The sequence below is a fragment of the Haematobia irritans genome, chromosome 3, assembly GCF_050003625.1.
Source record: "Haematobia irritans isolate KBUSLIRL chromosome 3, ASM5000362v1, whole genome shotgun sequence".
Taxonomy (NCBI): Eukaryota; Metazoa; Arthropoda; class Insecta; order Diptera; family Muscidae; genus Haematobia; species Haematobia irritans.
In genome coordinates this window covers 57,629,752-57,653,980 of record NC_134399.1, presented here as the reverse complement: position 1 = coordinate 57,653,980, position 24,229 = coordinate 57,629,752, and the positions used below count along the sequence as shown (strand labels likewise).

General features: G+C 31.5%; 1 protein-coding gene and 1 long non-coding RNA gene across 2 annotated transcripts in view; one reads left to right on the top strand and one right to left on the bottom strand.

Moving 5' to 3' along the window:
* CaMKII (Calcium/calmodulin-dependent protein kinase II) overlaps positions 1–7,608 on the bottom strand; it is an 80,297-nt gene extending 72,689 nt beyond the window's left edge. Inside the window, exon 1 of the mRNA XM_075302181.1 lies at positions 7,591–7,608. The gene's annotated coding sequence lies outside the window, so the exon portion shown is untranslated. The remainder of the gene's footprint in view (positions 1–7,590) is intronic.
* A 651-nt stretch (positions 7,609–8,259) lies between these two features.
* Positions 8,260–9,505, top strand: LOC142230033 (uncharacterized). Its single transcript, XR_012720559.1, has 3 exons — positions 8,260–8,691; positions 8,757–9,171; positions 9,236–9,505. It is a non-coding gene; the product is annotated as an uncharacterized LOC142230033 (long non-coding RNA).
* Positions 9,506–24,229: the final 14,724 nt, after the last annotated feature.

Below are 24,229 nucleotides of genomic sequence, written 5' to 3'. Positions count from 1 at the left end.
ATAGTGGAATAATAAACTAATAAAAACTAATAAAGGCCAGTCGATGCTGTTGATTCTTAATAAATATATTCAATATATTAATAAAACATGTCTTTTATTGAAGATAAAATTGCTTATATAAATAAATAAAATTGTATTTAAAAACGAAGGTAAGCAGTTCTAATTATGAAGTAAAAGTTTTACCACAAATGTGTCAGATTTGTCGAAATGAATGAAAAAATTTCAATAAAATCATTCCATATATGAATTCAAATTAGTTAAATTTTTTCATTCTGTAGTATAGTGGTATATAAATATAGGAAAATGTTAACTAATATATGGAATGCATTATTCCTAATTTCTACGAAAATCACATCGTTCAAACAAATAAAAATGTCTTTGGCGCTATACGAAGTTCAACTTTCTTCACAGTAAGTTCATTTTAACTTAAAGAAGGGGTCACTTTTTTCTGGGTGCAATTTCCAGTACGCACAAAGATTTCTTGTCCTTAAATTACGGATTTTCTCCAATAAATCAGAAACAAGTCTTCAATTAGGAGAGTCCATAAATCGAATTGTTGTAACTTGTATTTTATTTTCAATTATATAACTAAAATCGTGACTTCACATTCTTAAATTACTCCATAAATCTTAATTTTCTCGTGAAAGATAGAGATCCCAAAAGTCTCACATCAACTGGAAGATCAGGGTACATAAGACGTGCCAAAATATAATCCGTCTTCAAACTACACAATTTTGAAAAACTAACCTCGGATTATAATTTGAGAAAACGGAAAGGACAAAATTGGAAATATAGGAATAAAATGAAATAGGAAACTCTTTCTCTACAAAGGCAAATCGAGAAAATATGTCGATGTCGATTATCTTCAGCATATATTCCTATGGAATGAAGAGAACCATATAATCCCAGTTTAAATAAATCGTATGATCCCTGCAACTTCTACATGGAAACCAATATTGGCCTAATATGAAAGATTATTCAACGTAAATTTATAGACATAGAATTTTATTTTTTATTAAGTATAGGATACTCTTCAATTTAATTTAAGTTGAATGTTTGAATTAACGAAAGCTTCAAATAGTTTTTTTTTTTTGGAAATTAAAAAAAAAATGTATCTATTTTTTTAATTGGAAGTGTCTGTTATAATTTTATATTTATTTGTTCACACTCAAAAACAAGTTTATTTGAATCCAAAGACTTCGACCTTCCCTTAAGGATTATGGAAATTTTAGGGAGCTATGTTATGTAGCTTTAAATCTATAATATAATATAAATTAAAATTACAGATCTAATTTTTTTCAATTTTCATTCCCTTTTTCGATTTATTAACAATGTACAAATAAAAGTCAGTAAGAAAATCACATATAAAAAATATTTCAAAACAACACTATTTTCTCAATCAAAAAGGAAAACTTTTAACTAAAGATGCTAAATCTTCAAAATAGGTATTACTCCATATATGAAGTTTTCTAATATTTGCTCAAAAGATTGTCTCATGTTAAATGAGTAAATTGTATAATGTAGGAATTAGTAAATATTTTCATTAAAATTTTTTAATTAATTAATTAAAAAATACTTAAATCTAATCTACATTTTTGAAATTCAATTCATGAAACTAGTTTAAGCTCACACAAAAAATGACACATAGCTTTCGGTGATCTATCAAATTGTGCTTGATTAAAAAATTAATTCGGCATTTGCAATTAATTTTCCATTTTTTTTCAATTAAAAATTTATTTTATTTTGGTCGCAAACCTCAATTCATTTTTAACAATTATTATTTAGTAATAATTTTGTTGTAATTTTTTAAGAGTAAGTAGAATTAACTGCTAATGGAATTTAACATTTCGTATAATATAATTTTGATAATTCTACTCTCTACCATGATGGCAATTTGGAATGTGTTACATACCGAATGACGAATCGAACAATGACCACCCCAGCGGATGTGCACAACAACTTTTTCAGGAAGCTAAGATGAGATGCGCGTTTAAGAAATATGATTGCCTACATTCATCTCTTTCGCACGTAATACTTGCCTACAGTCAAACCCGTATAAATTTGAGGACCATTCTGCATACGCTATACATGTGTTAGTTTTCCTACAACTGGTTACTAATTTAAGTTAGTTTTGATATTTGCCAAAATCATTAAAAGCCATACTGAAAAAAATATTGTCGTGAGGTCAAAGATTTCATGTCTTTAGAATGTCCTTATAATTAAGTATTGTTCTTATAATTAAGTGATTTGACTTAAAAATGGATATCATAACACGAAAGAGAAACTGTTTGGGCTAAGGTCAATTTGACTTTAATTATTTAGAAAAATTCTTTACATTTCATGAAATTGTCTTTAAATTTGTTGTATTTTTGCATTTTGACTATAAAGCAAAAAATCCTTGAAATATAGGACATGTTTTTCAAAACTTTATTTTAAGAAGTTTTTTACTTGAAACATAGTATAATTTCTACTGGAAGCCGAATCTTAATTTAGAAAATAAAGTTGTCGTTAACTCGTTTTGAAAGGACTTTGATAGCATATAAAAAAAAAAGCTTGAAAAAGCGAAAAATTAATATTTGCTTCCTAGAAGCAAGTACACAAATCCCAAATTTAAAAGAGAATTGTGTCTTAAAAGTATCCTTACTTGTATTCTCCGCTTCTTTGGCTCGCAATCAATACCAAATTTTTTAAAGTAAAGACAAAATCGGGCTTTTTTTCAGTGTAAACAGCTGATTCAATACAAATAATATTTGTTTTATAAAAAATTGACATTCACCATCTATCTACTGTTCGTGACTCTAACCGAACCGCTTGTCAAATTATCTGTTTTAAAGAGTAGAGCGAGGAAAGTCTCCAATTGTTCCTACACATGTGTACTTTGTATTATACACAAATCGGTCAACTTTCCTTCTAATTTATTATTTACGTTACATTAAAGATTAGGCAACCTAATTTTAAGATGCGTAATTTACAAATTATTAAGGACAAATTTCTTTAAAATAATGCAATTTTAATTAAAATAAAGTTTATAATATTTGCTTCAAATTTTTTTCATTAAACTTAAAGCAAAGAAACATTTTTGATTTAAAGAAATCGTCCTTAAATTAACAGAAATATTGAATCTTAAGATTTAAGATAAAAACGCTTCAAATATATGCTATGACTTCTTTTTGAAGGTTTTGCATCGTTGGTTTATAGCTTTTTTTGTTTGAATTAAGAAAACATTTTTTACTATGAAGTAAACGTTATAATTTGGATTTTTAAACTGGCATTTGTTTGTACGTGAATAGCTTTATTAGTATACCGCGAAAAAGATTAATGATTTATTTTTAATTTTATTGATCCTAGATTTAAATTGTCTTTATTTTAAAGACGCCGCATCTTTGGCTCGGAATCAATACCAAAATCCTTAAGGGAAGGTCTAAACTTTTTTTTGAGTGTATATAGGAAACTTATGCACCCTCTAAATGTAAGTTTTTTTACATTTAGAGGGCTAGAAGGCCCCACTATTTTCAAAAACCTCTCCGACCAGATATCGAAAAATCTCAAACCCAATATTCATTTCACAACCTGCCCTACGTTTGATATAAATTGCAAGTAAATTGAATAAGTTTAGACTTTTTCACCATTCCAAGGAGGAGTTCCTCTTCCCCGGCCTGATATCGAAAAATCGTGTACGCTATATTAATTTATTCACATTCTTCCACGTTCCATATTAAATTTCAAGTAAATTGGAGAAGTTTACTTTATTCACTGTACATAAAACAGGTCGGACATAAGGGAGGTAGTTCCGCATGGACCTAGTTCATTGAAATTAATCACTTTAAGGAACTGTGGGAACTAGTTTCAGCTCTTCCGATTTAGTTTTCTTAAGCGTTATACTGTGCCCTCATAAAAATTATTCCCAGAAACCTAATGGGCATTTCTGCTAGAAAAAAGCTACCATCGGGTTTATATAGCCAGAGAGAATGATATTCGAGAGAAGCGCCGACAAAAACTGCATGATATTAGAGACATTAGAGACTCATGACTGCCACCTACACTGAACAAAATATTGTCGTGAGGTCAAAGATTTCATGTCTTTAAAATACGAATACAAATTTAGCTTAGCATAGAAGACGCATTTCTCTAAAATAAAGTTATTTTCCTTGTCCAAAAGTCGATAAACTTTTCAATGAAGTCGTATTGTCCTTATAATTAAGTGATTTGACTTAAAAATGGGTATCTTAACATGAAAGAAAAAAATTATAGGCTAAGGTCAACTTGACTTTAATAATTCAGAAAAATTCTTTAAATTTAATGAAATTGTCTTTAAATTTGTTGTCTTTTTGCATCTTGACTACAAAGCAAAAAATTGTTCAAATATAGGACATGTTTTTCAAAACTTTATTTTAAAGAAGTTTTTTACTTCAAACATAGCATAATTTCTACTGGAAGTCGAGTCCTAATTTGGAAAATAAAGTTGCCGTTAACTCGTTTTTAAAGGACTTTGATAGCATATGAAGAAAAAAAGCAGGGAAAGCGAAAAATTAAAATTTTCTTCCTAGAAGCAAGTACACAAAACCTAAATTTAAAAGAGAATTGTGTCTTAAAAGTATCCTTACTTATATTCTCTGCTTCTTTGGCTCGGAATCAATACCAAATTTTTTAAAGTAAAGACAAAATCTTTGGAACCGAGTATGCTTTTTTTCAGTGTACTGACGCAATTTCGCTTCACAGTTTCGTCCTCTTGTCTTTTTATTCTCTCTGATATAGCTTGTGAAATGATTGCCAGATCTCCTTGTTACACCCAGAAAAAAGTGACCCCTTCTTTAAGTTAAAATGAACTCATTGTGAAGAAAGTTGAACTTCGTATAGCGCCAAAGACATTTTTATTTGTTTGAACGATGTGATTTTCGTAGAAATTAGGAATAATGCATTCCATATATTAGTTAACATTTCCCTATATTTATATACCACTATACTACAGAATGAAAAAATTTAACTGATTTGAATTCATATATGGAATGATTTTATTGAAATTTTTTCATTCATTTCGACAAATCTTACACATTTGTGGTAAAACTTTTACTTCATAATTAGAACTGCTTACCTTCGTTTTTAAATACAATTTTATTTATTTCTATAAGCAATTTTATCTTCAATAAAAGACATGTTTTATTAATATATTGAATATATTTATTAAGAATCAACAGCATCGAATCTCTTTGAAATATTAGTTTATTATTCCACTATTTCCAATTTCCGTGTGATATTATCAACTGTAAAACGCACTTTTTCTTCTTCTTGTACTTTTCACTTTTAATAAGTTGCTGCCTAACGATTTTGTCCTCCTTTTACAATTTCAATACCTACAAATATAAAAAAAAATCATAAAACATTTTTGTTGCAAAAGGTTAGCGTCACTGAATATTACCTGATAATTGAAGATTCCAAAATGAAGACAAATGAAAGGGTTGTTATTCTGCTGGTGTTTTCTTTCTTTATACACTATCACGAACATTGATAGATTTATTTAAAAAAACGAAAATTTTTCTCACTAATTTAAAATAACAAATATTTTATATATTTTATTTGTTATTTATTATATTATTTTACCATATTATTTTTTTAACAATCTCTCCGTATACCAAAACAACGCGATTCCAACTAAAAAACAACCGACGCGCAAATATATCGATTACACCCACGCGCAAACACATCGATTACGATGACAGGTATCGATTACAGGTAAACAATAGAAATTTAGGAAAATTTCCTATATTCTAACAAGTGTGTTTCCTTAAGTTTTCAAAGGATTGCATACTTCTTAGTACGAATGAACTAAAATATTTTTCTATGCCAAGTGTTGTTCGTATGTATGAAAAAACTTTCTATTATAAAGGAAGTCGCAATTATCATTTTATAAGAAATTTTACCAATTTTGAGGAAACTTGGTTTTAGTTCGGTTTTTATTTATTTTTACGAATGCTTTGTTATCGGTGAATAAAATTTTCTTTTTCAGTAGTAAATTCTTATACCCAGCGAAGAAAATAGGATGAGTAAAATTCCATGCCTTATTCTTGTTAATGAACTATTCCTAACTGCTTACAGTTTAGGATTTTTTTACTGAAACGAGTAAATTTTATTATTTTTCACAAAAATTTACCTTAATGGAAATAAAATGGATAAACTATATTGATGAAAATTTTTTCCTTTAGTTTCGAAGGCACTTTTTTCTGGGTGCAGGTTCGAGTCACGCTAGCGGAAATCTTTTTTAATTTTGTTTATAAAATCGTAACCATAACGTTTTCAGATCATGAACGCTGGTTGTTGTTTTGACAACGCATGGTGTCATTTTATCGTTGTCAGATTGACACCGCCTGTTCTCAGTTTGACACCACATGTGTGTTGATTCACTTTCATGAACGAATCGTTTTGAAATGAGCACGCCGTGCATGATTTTTTCTATGAATGTACGAGTAATTCCCAACTCTAGATTGTCGATCGGCGATCGTCAATTTATCTCAGCTGCAAATAAAACAATGTATGTAGAGAAGAGGATCCACATCTAGCATAACCCTTGTTAATCCTCGCCTGCTAAGTAAATCCTCGTCACACAAACTCCTCCCCGGCGAAGCTATTATTCGCCATACAAGGTACTTCGCATCTTCCCCTCGAAGTATATCTTCATCAAACAAACGAAAAAAATAAATAAGGGAACCATTAAGTCACCCCAACTGTATGGAGCAAAACTGTTATTGTAATCGGAACCATTTCGAGTACCCACTGTATCAGACAAAGACAACTAGCCTGTCTATATTACCGTCCTTTCTCAAGAGTGCCGGCTAAACGATGTCGATACATGAGTGAATCTCTATTGTATGTTGAGTGTGGAGGGGGTAAAGTGGGTTACTAAAAATATGCCAAAAGCAACAGATCAACATTGGGGCGAGAGCACCAAAGAGAAATGCCGAAAAGTTCGGAAAGCAAAAGAATATTTTAATATTTTATCATTGTGAAGAAATCGTCTCAGTATAAAGCACACACAAGAATATGAAAAAAGCACTTTCAAGGAAACTCATAAATACACTCTCGTGTTATACCAAGGAAACACCATCGAATGAGACGACAAGCAGCAGCAACAACAACAATGAAACGATGAAAATACCATTGTGCAGTTGAATTTAGGTGAAACGTACACAATAAAAAGAAATAGATGGACAGACGGACGGACATACTATAGAAGAATTTCTTGATATTTATTTCAAATTGCACATCGACGACAACAACAAGCAACAGCCATTTATGACTCTGATGACAGTGGGGTCGGATGGAGAGTAGTCAGTGCAGCAGTCATAGTCAAACAAGGCATCGTGGCATTCATCATCATCTATACAAAAAAATATTTTGACATTACTGTCGTCGTCTATCTTGTAATGTACATATAGACAACAAAAAAAACGCCCGTTGAGCTTTAATGGAAGCGGGGATGGTGTCAACTAGATCGAACGTCTGAGTGACACATCCCCTCCAGAACACATTTGTTGGACAATAACAAAAATGGTTGGCAAAGTCTAGTGGGTAGGCCATTATCAGCCACAAACTTACCACTAACGCAAGTAACCTCCATAACCAGCAAATTGTAACCAATGACCAGATAATGTTTCCACTACACTTGTATGTATACACAAATCTTGCGGGGTGATTTTTGTACTACAAGCGGTCATCAGTTATATAGGTCTGCAGTTGAACTTCTGGATTTGTTTTTTTTTTTTTTTTGCAGCATTCTACTACCGCTTATTTGCTCCACTTTTTTCAGTTTAACCCGTACATATCTCTACACTCGCATATCTGTCGTTTATTTTTATTCTTTGTTTTGATTTCTTCTTTGGTTATTCTCATGTGTCTCTTTTTTATCGTTATTCTATATGTCGGGGGAGCTCTCTGGCTCGCAAATAAACAATTCATAGCCATATGGGGAAATGAGAAAGAAAACTGCATCAAAATGTAAACAAAACTACGGTGTATTTTGTTTAGTTGCCTTATGAGAGATGACGTTTGGTGATTGTTTTGACAACCTGTAGAGCAGAGTTGCATCTGGGTTTCTAAAATAACAGTTTGACATATAGCCGGATATAACAGAGTAGTATTTTTCATTTCCGCAAATACGTGCTAAATTCAAATAAAATAAACAACCCAATAAACACAGGATGAGCGTTTTTCAAATGCAACAACTTTTCAGTTTGAGGGTAACTATAATTATCAACATAAATTCAACTTGACTTGAAACAGCTCATATTCAATACATCTTCAAATTGTTTGCGATTTACTTCCAATTTACCAAAATGTTGACGAAATCTTTGAAAAGGGGTTGAAGATAATATGAGAAAACATTGACAAAACACTACCCTAAAATGCAACGAAAAAACCATGTGGTTTTCAATACTTGTTTGTGCAACGAAGTTCGTGGTCAATTGAAAGAAATAAAAAACATTTTAGACAAAAAACTGAATTTACTCCAAATAGTTTCTAATAATACGTAAGTGAAAATAAAAAAATGATATGAAACTTTAAGGAAGTCACTAAATTATATCTCTTTGCCGAAAACTAAAATTATGGATTCTACGTTCTTTAAAACATTAAAAAGCTGACCGATGAAAAAATGTTGGACAAGTAACTGGAACTGCTTCAAATAGTTTATAATAATTGGTAAGTCAATATGAAACATTAAATCAACACTTTAGAGAAGTCACTAAATTTAAATCTCATTGCAGAAAACTAAAATATTTGGATGCTGCATTCTTGGAAACATTAAGAGGTTGACCAATGAAAAATGATGGTGGCTTATCGAAAAGAGAAAGTTTCCATAAATCAAAGTACAATGAATTAAACTTGGTATTTATGCTTTTCAATATCAACTACTGGGTGATAATTCGCCTCACGCCTATAGTTTAATTTACATCGCATCATCGGTTTAATTTGATATTTTGTGAATTGAAATTGCTGGAAATTTATTCTAACTCTCTAGTCATCAAGTTCCTTGCTAATTTCCCGAATTTTAATGAGTTTTACAACAATTTTGTGACACCAACGTTCTTGAGGAATTTTGTGGTACTGACCACGAAGTACGTGGTCAGTTATTTTTATTGACATAAAACTGAAATTAATCCAAAACGGTAATTATAATTGGTAAGTCAAAATAAAAAGTGAAATGAAAACGTAATGGAAATCACAAAACTCGATTGTTTTGCAGAAAACTAAAATCATTGGATGTTATATTCTTGGAAGATGTTGACCGGTGAAAAAATGATGAAGGAAACAACAAAGAAAAGATTCCAGAAAACTTGCAAAGGGCAACCAATTAAAACAAAGTGCAACAGTTCCTAAATCAAGAACTTCTGGATGAAAATGTGCATTACATCAATTTACATTCCGTCATCAGTTTGATATTTTGTGAATTCCTCTTGATGGAATCTATTCTAATACGCAGGCCACCAAGTTCCTCGATAGTAATTATTTGAAATTGTCAGCATATTAATTAATAATTAATTAATTAATAGTTATGTGACACCAACATTATGGGGGAAATTATACATGAAAAATGTTTAAGTTATTTAAAGTTGTATTGACAGTTTTAGTTATTAATACCATTAATAAGATAATTATGTTTTGATTGGTATTATAACATATTATTATTTTTATATATTGTTAATGTTATTTTTAATATTATTATATTTTTAACGAAAAAAAAAATAATAAAATGTACAAAATCACTAGAAATTTAGTGTTGACTTTCAGTAAGAACTGGGATTGACTTTCATGCAAATTGTGGTTAGAAAATATTCGCAGCAATATTAATTTTTAATTTGTCTCACATTGAAAACTGTTTGAGAAATTATTGAGTAGCAATGCATTTCAATTTGAGGATTACAATTGAGAGATTATTGCTATTGTGTTGAATTTTACTGTTGAGGGTAATGTCTGTTTTTTGTTGAGAACGCGATTTTCTCAACAATTTCTCAACTTGAATATTACCCTAATCCTTTGAAAAAATGTTTGAAAAATTATTGCATTTTAGTATTTTTCAAACGTTTGTGTTTATTGGGAATGCTTTGAAAAGTTATTTTTCATATGGTTTTCGTTTGAAAAAGTTAGTTCGAATGTTCTTTTTTCTCAGTTTTCCAGCAAAACTATATACACAGAAAAAAAACTGTTGTAAAACTGATGCTAAAATGAACTAACATTTATTGCAAAAAATTTATATAATAAAAATATAAAATTATATACAGTTTAGTTCAATTTTCGTACGAGATAGATCATTTTCCCATAATTTAGTTTACTTTTTTTCTGTGTATACATAAATACTATGATATATTTATAAAATCTTGCTAAAACGTTGATGACTTTCTTCAACGCATGGACATTTAACATTGATTCAAAAAACTTACCATATGTCTTTACGTACTTACAAACATTTTCGCAAGATTGGACAAATTACAATAAATAGCTATTTTGAATCTATGAAACGTCAATTACAAGCTAACATCACTTCCAGCACTATAAGAAAACAAGCCTTTTGATTTTGGAATAAAAAGTTGTTATATAAGCCAAAAATACAAATTTGTTAATAAAAATCAGTTTTTGGTGATAAAAGTTTGAAAATGTCGAAAAAACTGTAACATAAAAAACAACATTCCCGATATACGATTTCAAAATTGGGAAGGTGTAAAAGGGTATTCCAAAATTTGTCATGTTAAATTTTTTGTATAGGTATTCGTGGTGTTTTTTAAACTAAAACAAAAAAGCAATTATAACCAGTAAGGAAAGTCTAAAGTCGGGCGGGGCCGACTATATTATACCCTGCACCACTTTGTAGATCTAAATTTTCGATACCATATCACATCCGTCAAATGTGTTTGGGGCTATATATAAAGGTTTGTCACAAATACATACATTTAAATATCACTCGATCTGGAAGAATTTGATAGACTTCTACAAAATCTATAGACTCAAAATTTAAGTCGGCTAATGCACTAGGGTGGAACACAATGTTAGTAAAAAATTATACCCTGTACCACAGTAGTGCTGAAGGGTATAAATATGGGAAACATTTAAATCTGAAGCAATTTTAAGGAAACTTTGCAAAAGTTTATTTATGATTTATCGCTCGATATATATGTATTATAAGTTTAGGAAAATTAGAGTCATTTTTACAACTTTGCGACTAAGCAGTGGCGATTTTACAAGGAAATTGTTGGTATTTTGACCATTTTTGTCGAAATCAGAAAAACATATATATGGGAGCTATATCTAAATCTGAACCGATTTCAACCAAATTTGGCACGCATAGCAACAATGCAAATTCTACTCTCTGTGCAAAATTTCAACTAAATCGGAGTTAAAAATTGGCCTCTGTGGGCATATGAGTGTAAATCGGGCGAAAGCTACATATGGGAGATATATCTAAATCTGAACCGATTTCAACCAAATTTGGCACGCATAGCAACAATGCTAATTCTACTCCCTATGCAAAATTTCAACTAAATCGGAGCAAAAAATTGGCCTCTGTGGGCAAATGAGTGTAAATCGGGCGAAAGCTATATATGGGAGCTATATCTAAATCTGAACCGATTTGGCTGATATTTTGCAAGTTTTTCGAGACTCATAAAATATTCGGATGTACGGAATTTGAGGAAGATCGGTTGATATACACGCCAATTATGACCAGATCGGTGAAAAATATATATGGCAGCTATATCTAAATCTGAACCGATTTTTTCCAAAATCAATAGGGATCGTCTTTGAGCCGAAACAGGACCCTATACCAAATTTTAGGACAATCGGACTAAAACTGCGAGCTGTACTTTGCACACAAAAATACATCAACAGACAGACAGACAGACGGACATCGCTAAATCGACTCATAATTTAATTCTAAGACGATCGGTATACTAAACGATGGGTCTCAGACTTTTCCTTCTTGGCGTTACATACAAATGCACAAACTTATTATACCCTGTACCACAGTAGTGGTGAAGGGTATAATAAGGATTGAACATTTTTACATTTTTAAATTGAAAACATACTTCCAAATAAAAAATTAATAATTTTCGGAAATAATTGGTTTCATTGGTTCATTAAATTTTGGCTTAGATGTAAAAAAAATAATTCTATATAGTATAATTATAATATATGTAATTATAATATAATAAAAAATAAAATAAGTAAACAATAACACTATAAATCATTGATTGCCTCAATTAAAAATTAATTAAGTTTTTCGGCCAAAATCAATTCAAATTTTAATTGAATTTATATTTTGATTTGATTAAAATGTTAATTGTATCTGTTATTTTTTTAATTGAGTACGTTTTCAACTTCAGGTTTTTAATTAGAAATATTTTGGCGAATTTGTGTGGGTAGCTCATTTGTATCACGAGCGAGAGTGAGTAAGTTTTTAAGTTCGTACTCATTCGTGAATTACATTTTTTCGTTTGTTTTGTAAGTATAATAGTCGTGAACGTGCGTGAGTTGCATTTTACATCGTGAGCGTACGTGAATAGTTTTTTTATGAATCGTGAGTGTGTGGAAGTACGTTTCATTGTTCGTGAACGTGCGTGAGTAGTTTTTTTTTTCGAATCGTGAGTGTGCGTGAATAAGTTTGTTGTTCGTGAACGTGCGTGAGTTGATATATCCTGTCGTGAGCGTGCGGTAGTCACTATTCTGCAATCGTGAGTGTTTATCTTTGCAGGATTTTGGTTCGTGAACGTAAGTGAGCGTGAATCAATAAAAACCTTCGTGCGTGAATGTTACGAATTCATTCGTGAGCGTGCGTGAGTGTGAGCAATTCAAAAACGGGCGTGCGTGATCGTGCGTGAATGTTACGAATTCATTCGTGAGCGTGCGTGAGTGTGAGCAATTCTAAAACAGGCGTGCGTGATCGTGCGTGAATGTTACGAATTCATTCGTGAGCGTGCATGAGTGTGAGCAATTCTAAAACAGGCGTGCGTGATCGTGCGTGAATGACATTTTGAATTTGTGAGCGTGCGTGAGCGTGCGTGAAAACTCCCTCACGCGCACACCTCTAATCTTTATAATAGCAAAGGAAAATTGGATGAAGTAGTTTTGATCGTGTTTTCTATCCGATTCAGTATTGCCAGCATTTTCCTGGCTTTGGACGCTCAAGGTTTTTGAGATCAAGGTTTCAAAACCAGGAGATGCCTTCTAAATGCTCGAGAAATAAAAATGGGTGTTCGGTAAGCATATATTGTCCATATATTTGTTCTGAAAATGGGTTGATAATTTTGCTGGAAATAGAGGATGCTGATGAGGAATTTGGTAATTCCGAAACGTGCGTTTATCCAACCATCTTGCAGACTATAGGGCTTTGCCCAAATAAATTTGACAAACATTCTTTTCCTCTGTTGGTTAAGCTACTCATGTAGTTTAGTCAACGCAATGGTTTTTAAGCTGAGATCAAAACAACAAATATGATTGAAGTACAGACCAACAATAACAAAAAAACAAAACCAAAAAAATTATTTCTATAGAAAATTTTGTCAAAATTTTATTTCTATAGAAAATTTTTATTTATATAGAAAATTTTTAGAAAATAAAATTTTATTTCGATAGAAAATTTATTGAAAATTTTATTTCTACAGAAAATTTTGTCAAAATTTTATTTCTACAAAATTTAATTTCTATAGAATTTTTGTCAACATTTTAGTTATATCGAAAATTTAGTCAACATTTTTTTTTCTATAGAAGATTTTGTCAACATTTTATTTCAAGATTTTATTTCTATTGAAATTTTTGTCAACATTTTATTTCTGTAGAAAATTTTGGCAAAATTTTATTTCTATAGAAAATTTTGTCAAAATTTTATTTCCATAGAAAATGTTGTCAAAATTTTATTTCTGTAGAAAATTTTGGCAAAATTTTATTTCTATAGAAAAATTTGTCAAAATTTTATTTCCATAGAAAATGTTGTCAAAATTTTATTTCTATAGATAGAATTTTGCCAAAATCACTTAATTCTAAGAACGAATGTATTCTATATAAGGCACACTGAAAAAACAGTGAACCCACCAGGATGAAAACTTTCTGTTAATTTGAGAAAATTTTGAATATTTTTAGAAAATTTTAACTAAACCGTATTACAAACGCTGACACCACGCCGATGTCATAAAAATAAGTAAACATTTTTCGACAAATTCAAGAAAATTTATTAGACATAATTAAGTTTTTTCACTCGTTAAAGAAAAATTTGTAGTTTGAAGGAAAAAATTTGAGTTCAAAATTGCAAGAATGTCTTTAGTGGCATACAAAGTTCATGATTAACGCATTTGTAGTAAAATTTACAAATTTTGTGGAAGACACGAATTTAGTTAATCTTTATGCTTCATTTATGTATATTTTTTTCCTTTACTAACGTACGCAAAAAAATATTAGAGTAAAGGAAACTGTCTCCAAACATAATAATTCCATGAACTCAATTAAAGTTAAATTGGCTTTAGTGAAATAGAGAGTTCACTTTTTTTGAGTGCATATAAAATGTTGGGCAACATTGGCATCTCAAAATTGCGTTCCTAATGGGGAAGGATGAGCTATCGATGTGCTGTGATAATATATATTTTTTGTCAGTATGTGAGCAAAAAACTTATATCGAATATCGAATATTACTCCTCCCTCCTTTTCAATAATAGACATGTTACACCAACCTTGGATGTTATCTATAGAGAGGAAGGGGTAGTTGATTAAATAACTCCATAACCAAAACATATTTTATGTTTTTATGACACAGACCTATGTATATTAACACTGTGTCTACGTCCTCATTGCCTCCTGAGTTCGTGTGCTGGCTTGCCACACCATGTTATGGCTGTAATTCACACCCGCCGCCTCAAATAAATTGTCCGTTATTAACCCAAAAATATTAATTTGCAATACCAAATCCATATGGCCTAGCCACATCACAACATCATATATTTTCACACTAAATAGTTTTTTTTTTTTTTTGATTTACGAAGTAAAGTCCAATGTCTTAAGACACCAAAATTGCCAATGACTATGTTTTTCTTTTCAAGTCAATCCAAACACCTAAGGCCATAGTCATACCATGTAACCGTGTTGTCCATGTAAAGATCAATTTTGGTGTCGGCTCTGTTTAATCATATCAATTGAGTTTTTCACAGGAGCCAAAAATATCTACATAATACAACATCAAGCAAAAACATACCATATGTTTAGCTACACAGAAAGAAATTACCTCAACAAGTTTTCCAATTAAAATTTTAATTAAATTTGAATTTATTTTTAATTAAAACCAAATATGATACAAAAAATTATACATTTGTAAGAAAAGGAAGTTCCTTTGAATGTGCTTGTATGTACACACTGAAAAAAATATTTACGTGATATGAAAGATTACGCAATCTCAATTTTAGGATGCGCAATTTACACACTATTAAGGACAAATGTCTTTAAAATTATGAAATGTTAATTAAATGAAAGTTTATAATCTTTGCTTCAAACATTTTTTTCATTAAACTTGGGACACACATTTTGAAAATTTGCGTCCCTTCGTTAAAGTTGCATGTCTTTAAACTAAGGCAAATTTTCTTTAAAGTAAAAAAACACATTTTTGATTTAAAGAAATCGTCCTTAAATTAACTGAAACTTTGAATCTTTAGATTTAAGAAAAAAAAGAAAAAATATAGGCTAAGACTTATTTTGAGGATTTAGCATCTTTAGTTTAAAGTTTTTTTTTTGGAATTAAGAAAAATTTTTTTAGTTCGAAGTATCCGTCATAATTTTGATTTTTAAACTGGCATTTGTTTGTACGTGAATAGCTTTATTAATATACCGGAAAATTGGAATGTTTTAAGTAAAAATGGATTTTTTTTTTAAAAAAGAAACAAGAACATACGGCCGACCTGGACCAATTTTTTGATTGTTAGATGGTACTAATATCATGTACCCAATTTCATGAGGACCGTATGAAAAAATATTTTTACTGATATTACTTGGATCCAAAGATTTTGACCTTCCTTTAAGGATTTTGGTAGTGATTCCGAGCCAAAGATGCGGCTTCTTTAAAATAAAGACATTTTTAGGGACCTCCCTGGCTTTAGCTCTAGGATCGATAAAATTAAAATTGGATACAGATCTCATTCATCGAATTTTTATTCTCTGTTTACGATATATTAATAAAGGTATTCATGTACAAATAAATTCCAGTTTCAAAATCCAAATTATGCCAAGTATTTCAAAGTAAAAACTGTTTTCTTAATGCTAAAAAAACTTTAAACCAAAGATTCAAATCCTTAAAATAAGTCTTAGCCTATATTTGAAACATGTTTATCTTAAATTTAAAAATTCAATATGTCAGTTGAGTTAAAGACGATTTCTTTAAATTAAAAATGTTTTTCTTTATTTTAAGGAACATTTGCCTTACTTAAAAGATGTACAACTTCAATAGAGGAACGAAAAATTTCAAGATATGTGTCCTAAATTTAATGAAAAAAAATTTAGAAGCAAGGATTATAAACTTTCTTTTAATTAAAATCTCATTATTTTAAAGAATTTTGTCTTTTGCATTGCGTAAATTTCGAGTCCTAAAATTTAAGATGCATAATCTTCCATATTAGGTCAATATTTTTTTCAGTGTAGATTGCAAATAGAAAACAAGTGAGTAAAATAGAAAGTCGGGCGGGGCCGACTATATCATACCCTAAACCACCCCTACTGAATTAGTCAACATAAGCATTTGTGGGGTATCATTGGTATAGGTTTTGGAGTATCATTAGTATAGGTTTTGGAGAACATAAAGGGGGGTACATGTTTATGGGTGTCTTGTCACAATCTGAAGAGAAATGTCTAATATTAGGAGCTATAGTTTATTTTGCACCAAAAGAATTAGTATGCCACTAATATTGAGTCCATTATTAAAAAAGAGGAAATCGTTCAATTAGTTGTGGGTAATAAATCCAAATTTCTGCAAATAGGGCAATAGATTTATGTAAGAGCTACACGTAAGTCTAAATACGATCAGCTAGTACATCAAAATTTGAAATTTGAATAACATAGGTTAATAAATAAGAGTATTATGACCAAATATGACAAAATCGAGCGATGCATATATATGGGACCTATATCTAAATCTGAACCAATTTGTACAATATTATGCAGGTATGATTGATACCACACAAGATCACTTTGTGTAAAATTTGAGTACGATCAGTTAATAAATGAGGCCCCTATGGTCAAAAATAAGGTTATTAGGGGCAAATTTTCCAAAATCGGGCGATACATATATATGGGAGCTATATATAAAGCTGAACCGATTTCGATAAAATCTCGCACATAAAGTTAGAGGTATAGAAGATTATATTTAGCCAACTTTGAGTACTATCGGTTGATAAATAAGGGTTTTACGGCCATATTTGCAAAATCGGGCGATACATATATATGGGAGCTATATCTAAATCTGAACCAATTTCGATTATTTTTGGCACATATTGTCAGTACCATAAAAGATTAGAGTAAACCAAGTTTGAGTAAGATCGCTTAATAAATAAGGTTTTTATGGCCAAATTTGGGAAAATCGGGCGATACACATATATGGGAGCTATATCTAAATCTGAAACGATTTCGATGAAATTTTGCAGACTTAAAGGGTGATGAAAAAGTTTACTATGTGCAAAATTTGATGACGATCAGTTTGTAAAAAAGCGCAACGTAATCCCATTTGTCGAAATCGGGCGATACATATATATGGGAGCTATATTTAAATTTGATCCGATTTATTCCAAATTCAATAGCGTTCGTCCTTGTGCCCAAAAAACTCCCTGTACCAAATTTCATCAAAATCGGTTAATAATTGCGACCGGAATCCTGTGAACAACAAATACATGGACAGACGGACGGACGGACACCAAGCGCTAGATCGACTCAGGAGGTGATTCTGAGTCGATCGGTATATATTTTATAGGGTCTAAAATCAATATTTCTGGTAAGCACATTTTTTGGCAGATCAAACTTATTATTATTGATGTAGGTCGGATGGTATTGCAAATGGGCCATATCGGTCCACTTTTACGTATAGCCCCCATATAAACGGACCCCCAAATTTGGCTTGCGATTGCTCTAAGAGAAGCAAATTTCGTCCAATCCCGCTGAAATTTTGTACCTGGTGTTAGTATATGGTCTCTAACAAACATGCAAAAATTGGTCCACATCGGTCCATAATTATATATAGCCCCCATATAAACCGATCCCCCGATTTGGCTTGCGGAGCCTCTAAGAAACGAAAATTTCATTCGATATGGCTGAAATTTGGTACATGGTGTTAGTATATGGTCTCTAACAACCATGCAAAAATTGGTCCACATCGGTCCATAATTATATATAGCCCCCATATAAACCGATCCCCCGATTTGGCTTGCGGAGCCTCTAAGAGAAGCAAATTTCATCCGATCCGCCTGAAATTTGGTACATGGTATTGGTATATGTTCTCTAATGACCATGCAAAAATTGGTCCACATCGGCCCATAATTATATATAGCCCCCATATAAATCGATTCCCAGATTTGTCCTCCGGAGCCTCTTGGAGGGGCAAAATTCATCCGATCCGGTTGAAATTTGGAACATGGTGTTAGAATGTGGTCTCTAACAAACACGCAAGAATTGGTCCATATCGGTCCATAATTATATATAGCCCCCATATAAATCGATTCCCAGATTTGTCCTCCGGAGCCTCTTGGAGGGGCAAAATTCATCCGATCCGGTTGAAATTTGGAACATGGTGTTAGAATGTGGTCTCCAACAAACACGCAAGAATTGGTCCATATCGGTCCATAATTATATATAGCCCCCATATAAACCGCCTCTTGGAGGAGCAAAATTCATCCGATCCGGTTGAAATTTGCAACGTGGTGTTAGTATAAGGCCGCTAATATCCATGCCAAAATTGGTCCATATCGGTTTATAGTTATATATAGCCGATCCCCAATCACACAAAAATTGGTCCATATCGTTTCATATTCATGGTTGCCACTCGAGCCAAAAATAATCTACCAAAATTTTATTTTTATGGAAAACATTGTCAAAATGTTATTTCTATAGAAAATTTTGTCAAAATTTTATTTCTATAGAAAATTTTGTAAAAATTTTATTCCTATAGAAAAATTTTTCCAAATTTTATTTCTATAGAAAATTTTTTCCAAATTTTACTTCTATAGAAAATCTTGTCAAAATTTTATTTTGTCAAAATTTTATTTCTATAGAAACTTTAAACTTAATTATATAAGTATTTAATCGGCCTTTTTTAGTTTAATATGTACTACGTATGGACTACCTTGTAATTTAGAAGACGGTGTTAGGAAGTTTTAAGATACCTTGCCATCGGCAAGTGTTACCGCAACCCAAGTAATTCGATTGTGGATGACAGTTTTCAGTAGAAGTTTCTACGCAATCCATGGTGGAGGGTACATAAGCTTCGGCCTGGCCGAACTTACGGCCGTATATACTTGTTGCAACCTTTATTTAAAACTTGGTTACTTGGCAAAAAATTATTTATTTTAAGAGAGCCAAAATCCTGGGTTGAAGTAATTTTTTTTTGAGTGTAGTGAAGCATTCATTTACACTTTAAAATATGATTGGAAATTATTATCAATGAATTGGTACAAAATACCGAAGACCGTATATGCATATAAATGGGAAGTAGAGACTTTTTTCAAATCTCACAGATAATGGTACCTCTTGGTGGTTGTCTTTTTCGGTAGTTAGTCCATCTATTGAGCCACCGACTTAAGTTGCCAAATTAGTTTATCTAGCCCCAAAGTACTACATGCCAACTTAACCATGTACATGTGGCCGGTTGGTTTGATTTACGATGTGTAAACCAAATAACATTGTCTTGCCACTTTGGCCACATTAAAGTTAGTCAATTGATTAGAGGATTTTCTGGTATTTTAGAGATACGAATAAACGCTTGCTTAACTTTAGTGATTTATAATGCGTAATTGCATGAAATAGCAAACAAGCGTTTTTTTTATCCTTCTCGATAGTATTCTCATTTGGGCAGTGCGATTTGCATATCTAAGTTAAGCACTAATTTAATATTTTATTCGACAAAATAAATTGACTAATTCGGCAATTAAATATAGCAGAAAAATCTATTGTACCAGAAATAATGAAATAAAACTGAATAGTTGTGCAATATTAAGCCTGTTTTCTTTTAGTTCTGGATAGAATTTTTAGATGAGCTATCCAGAACATCGCAAAACTGGTGTTCTATTCGGAACATCTCATCATAGCAAATCTCGCCGGTATTTTCAGTCGGGTTTTTCATAAAATTATGGTTTTTTGATTCTACTTATCTTTTATTAATTTAATTTTTTTAGGATAGGTATAGTGGCAGCCCGATATTTCAGGATCAGTCCATTGAGATAACACAGTGGTGAACTTCTCTCTGAGTGCTATGTTAAGCTCAATGACAGGGGACCTTCTTTTTATAGCCGAGTCCGAACGGCGTTCTACATTGCAGTGAACCGCTTAGAGAAGCTGTGAAACACTCATAAATGTCAACAACTTTACTGAGAGGAGATATTCCACCGCTGAAAAACGTTTTGGTGTTTGGTCGAAATTGGAATTGACCCTTTGTATGCATGTTAACCATTGCACTACGGTGGCTACCATAAATTAAACGGTTTTAAAATTTAGGAAAGTCGATTTTTTGACATTTACTTTATTACAATTTAAAAAAAAAAAAATTTTCAAGGCGACTTTTTAAAATATTCCATAAGTTAACTACGTCTAAATCCCTTTCCCCTTTTAATTCAAAGTCGATTTTTTTAAAATGTCGAATAGTCGATTTTGGTCCCAATCAAGAGTCGATTTTGCACAGAAAAAACAGTGAACCGATTTTAACTAAACAGTATTACAAACGCTAACATTACCCCAATATCTAAAAAATAAGTAAATATTTTCGACAAATTCAAGAAAATTTATTAGACATAATTAATTTTTTTCACTTGTATTTTGAAGGTAAAAATTGGTGTTCAAAATTGCAAGAAGTTCAAGATGGGCGCATTTGTAGTAAAATTTACAAATTTAAAGCAATAATGAACTATTTTATGAGTAGTACGAATTTAGTAAATTCCCGTTTTTTAGTTCATTTTACTAACAATTATTAGAGTAAAGGAAAATTGTTCAAAACATATTCCATGCATTCCATGAACTAAATTAAAGTTAAAATGACTTTAGTGATATAGAGAGTTCACTTGTAAAAAGTCGAATTAAAAGATTATATATTGTAGTTTTCGTTTTTTACAAAAAGTCGATTAGGAAATTTTTAACTTTTGTAATATGTCCTTACATTGCTCTCTAAAATGACCAAAATAGGAAAGTCCATCGGTTTGGCGTTGGCGAGTTGGATAGCTACAAAATGAATTGCAGAATATGATTTCTTAGTGCCGGCACAAACTCTCATTACCAAATTATCTTGGAGGTAATTTAGTTCAAAATTGGTAAGCAGTTACTACTAACGGAAAATTGTAAACGTGGATGAGATATATAAATATATTTATTCGTTGCAGAGTTGCCAGAATTGTTCCACCAAAAACCGCTAGATTTGCCCAAAAAATATATTATCTCTGATTGCGTATTCGATACATTTTGATTACTATCACAATTTTTTTACTGGAAGTCCTTCGTTTTGTGGGATCTACCTTCCCAACACCTTTATTTTATTTACTTATTTTTTTAAAATACTAAATATTCTAAGCATGCTTTGGATTTGGTAAAAAAATGATTTATCATTTTTTTAAATAAAATTTTAGTTTGGTTTTGAAATTGTGAGAAATTCGAAATATAGAAATTTGGTGTGTTTTAGTTCAATATTAGCATATTTTATGCAACAAAGGCATAAAAGCAAAAAAGGCATAAAAAAACTAAAAGGTAATTCAGTCCATATCTTATTCTTATTCTTAATATTCTTTTAGAACTAACAGTATTCCAAATTCAGTAGTTTGTTTTTTATAAATTGCTTTTGCGTTTTATTTGTACTGAGTGTTTTGATAAATTCAATACTGTGGTAGAGGTGTGCGCGCGACACGAAATTTTTGTGACACGCGTCATTCACGTTTTAATCACGTGAGTCGTGAGCAAAATCCAAAGCAACTCTCGTGAATGTGCGTGAATGGGACTAAAAGAAATATGTCGTGCGTGAGCGTGAGTGAGAAATAAAATCGGTTCGTGAATGTGCGTGAATGAAGTTTCTGCAAAATCACGCTTTGGTTAAACGGCATCTTGACGCCGAAGGCCGATTCGAGGCCGATTATCGATTTTTGTCTGAATGCCGAAGCCGACTCTTCGAACGAGCTATAGTATGTTGAACGTCCCGCGAAGGTAAGTCATTACGCTCAAGAATTCGGCTTTGCTGGAGGTATGGTATATTTAGTTGGGCACCGTGGAGCAGTGGTTGCTACGTCCGACTTGCATGCCAAGGGTCATGGGTTCGATCCCTGCTTCGACCAAAGTTTTTTTTTACATACATTCCAGATATGTTCGGAAGATTTCGAAAAAATGTTCAACATTACATTCTACTATATTAAATTTTTACTATGAACTGTAAAATGTGTCTTATTAAAGACCTAAAGCCAGAAAAGAACAGTGTTTGATATAAACGAAATGGACTGTGTTGTTGGTTCAAAAATAACTTTTTTTTATTGAAAAAATAAAAATTTTGTAACAAACGAATTTTTTTGGTGATAAAAGTTTAAAGATTTCGAAGCAATTCAAAGAACTCTAACAAAAGAAAAACATTTTCGGTACACGTTTTCCAAACGTTTTTTTCTTCTTTGCGTGTACGAAAGACTGTCATCCACAATCGAATTACTCGGGTTGTGGTATCTTAAAACTTCTTAACATCGTATTCTAAATTGTGAGTTAGTCCATGCGTGGTATATACTAGACAAAAAAGGTATGTACAGGTAAGTCTACAAATAATTACGAATCGATATGGACTTTTGCTCGGTACATAGAGTCCCAGAATTGAAATATGGGGGTCGCTTATATGGGGGCTATATACACAGAAAAAAATTTCACGAAAATTTTTCCAATTAAAATCTTAATTGAGTTTTAAAAAATATTTAATTAAAAATTTAATTGAATCAACAAATTTTTTAATTGAAATAAAAATCAATCACACAAATTAATAGTATCAATTCATTTTTTAATTGGATCAATTAATTTTTTAATTGAATGTCAATTAATTTTTTAATTGATACTATCATTTCTGTGATTTAAGACATTTCAATTAAAAAATTAATTGGATCAATTAATTTCGTGATTGATTCAGAAAAAATTTTTTTGTGTGTACAATTATGAACTTGATATGGACCAATTTTTGTGTGATTGGGGATCGATTTATCTGAGGGCTATATATAACTATAGACCGATATGGACCTAGTTAGGCATGGTTGTTAACGGCCGTATACTAGCACAATGAACCAAATTTCAACTGACTCGGATAAAATTTGCTCCTCCAAGAGGCTCCAAAACCAAATCTCGGGATCGGTTTATATGGGGGCTATATATGATTATGGAGTGATATGGACCACTTTTGGCATGGTTATTAAATATCATATACTACCACCAGGTACCAAATTTCAAGCAGATCGGATGAATTTTGCTTCTCCAAAAGGCACCGGAGGTCAAATCTGGGCATCGGTTTATATGGGGGCTCTATATAAATATGGACTGATATGAACCAATTCCTGCATGGTTGTTGGATACCATGTACTAACATCACGTACCAAATTTCAACCGAATCGGATAAATTTTGCTCTTCCAAGGGGCTCCGAAGGTCAAATCTGGGGATCGGTTTATATGGGGGCTATATATAATTATGGACTAATTTTTGCATGGGAGTTTGAGGCCATATATTAACACCACGTACCAAATTTCAACTGAATCAGATGAATTTTGGTCTTCCCAGAGGCTCCGGAGGTCAAATCTGGTGATCGGTTTATATGGGGGCTATATATAATTATGGACCGATGTGGACCAATTTTTGCATGGTTGTTAGAGACCATATACTAACACCATGTACCAAATTTCAGCCGGATGAAATTTGCTTCTCTTAGAGGCTCTGCAAACCAAATCGGGGGATCGGTTTATATGGGGGCTATATATAATTATGGACCATTGTGGACCAATTTTTGCATGGTTGTTAGAGATAATA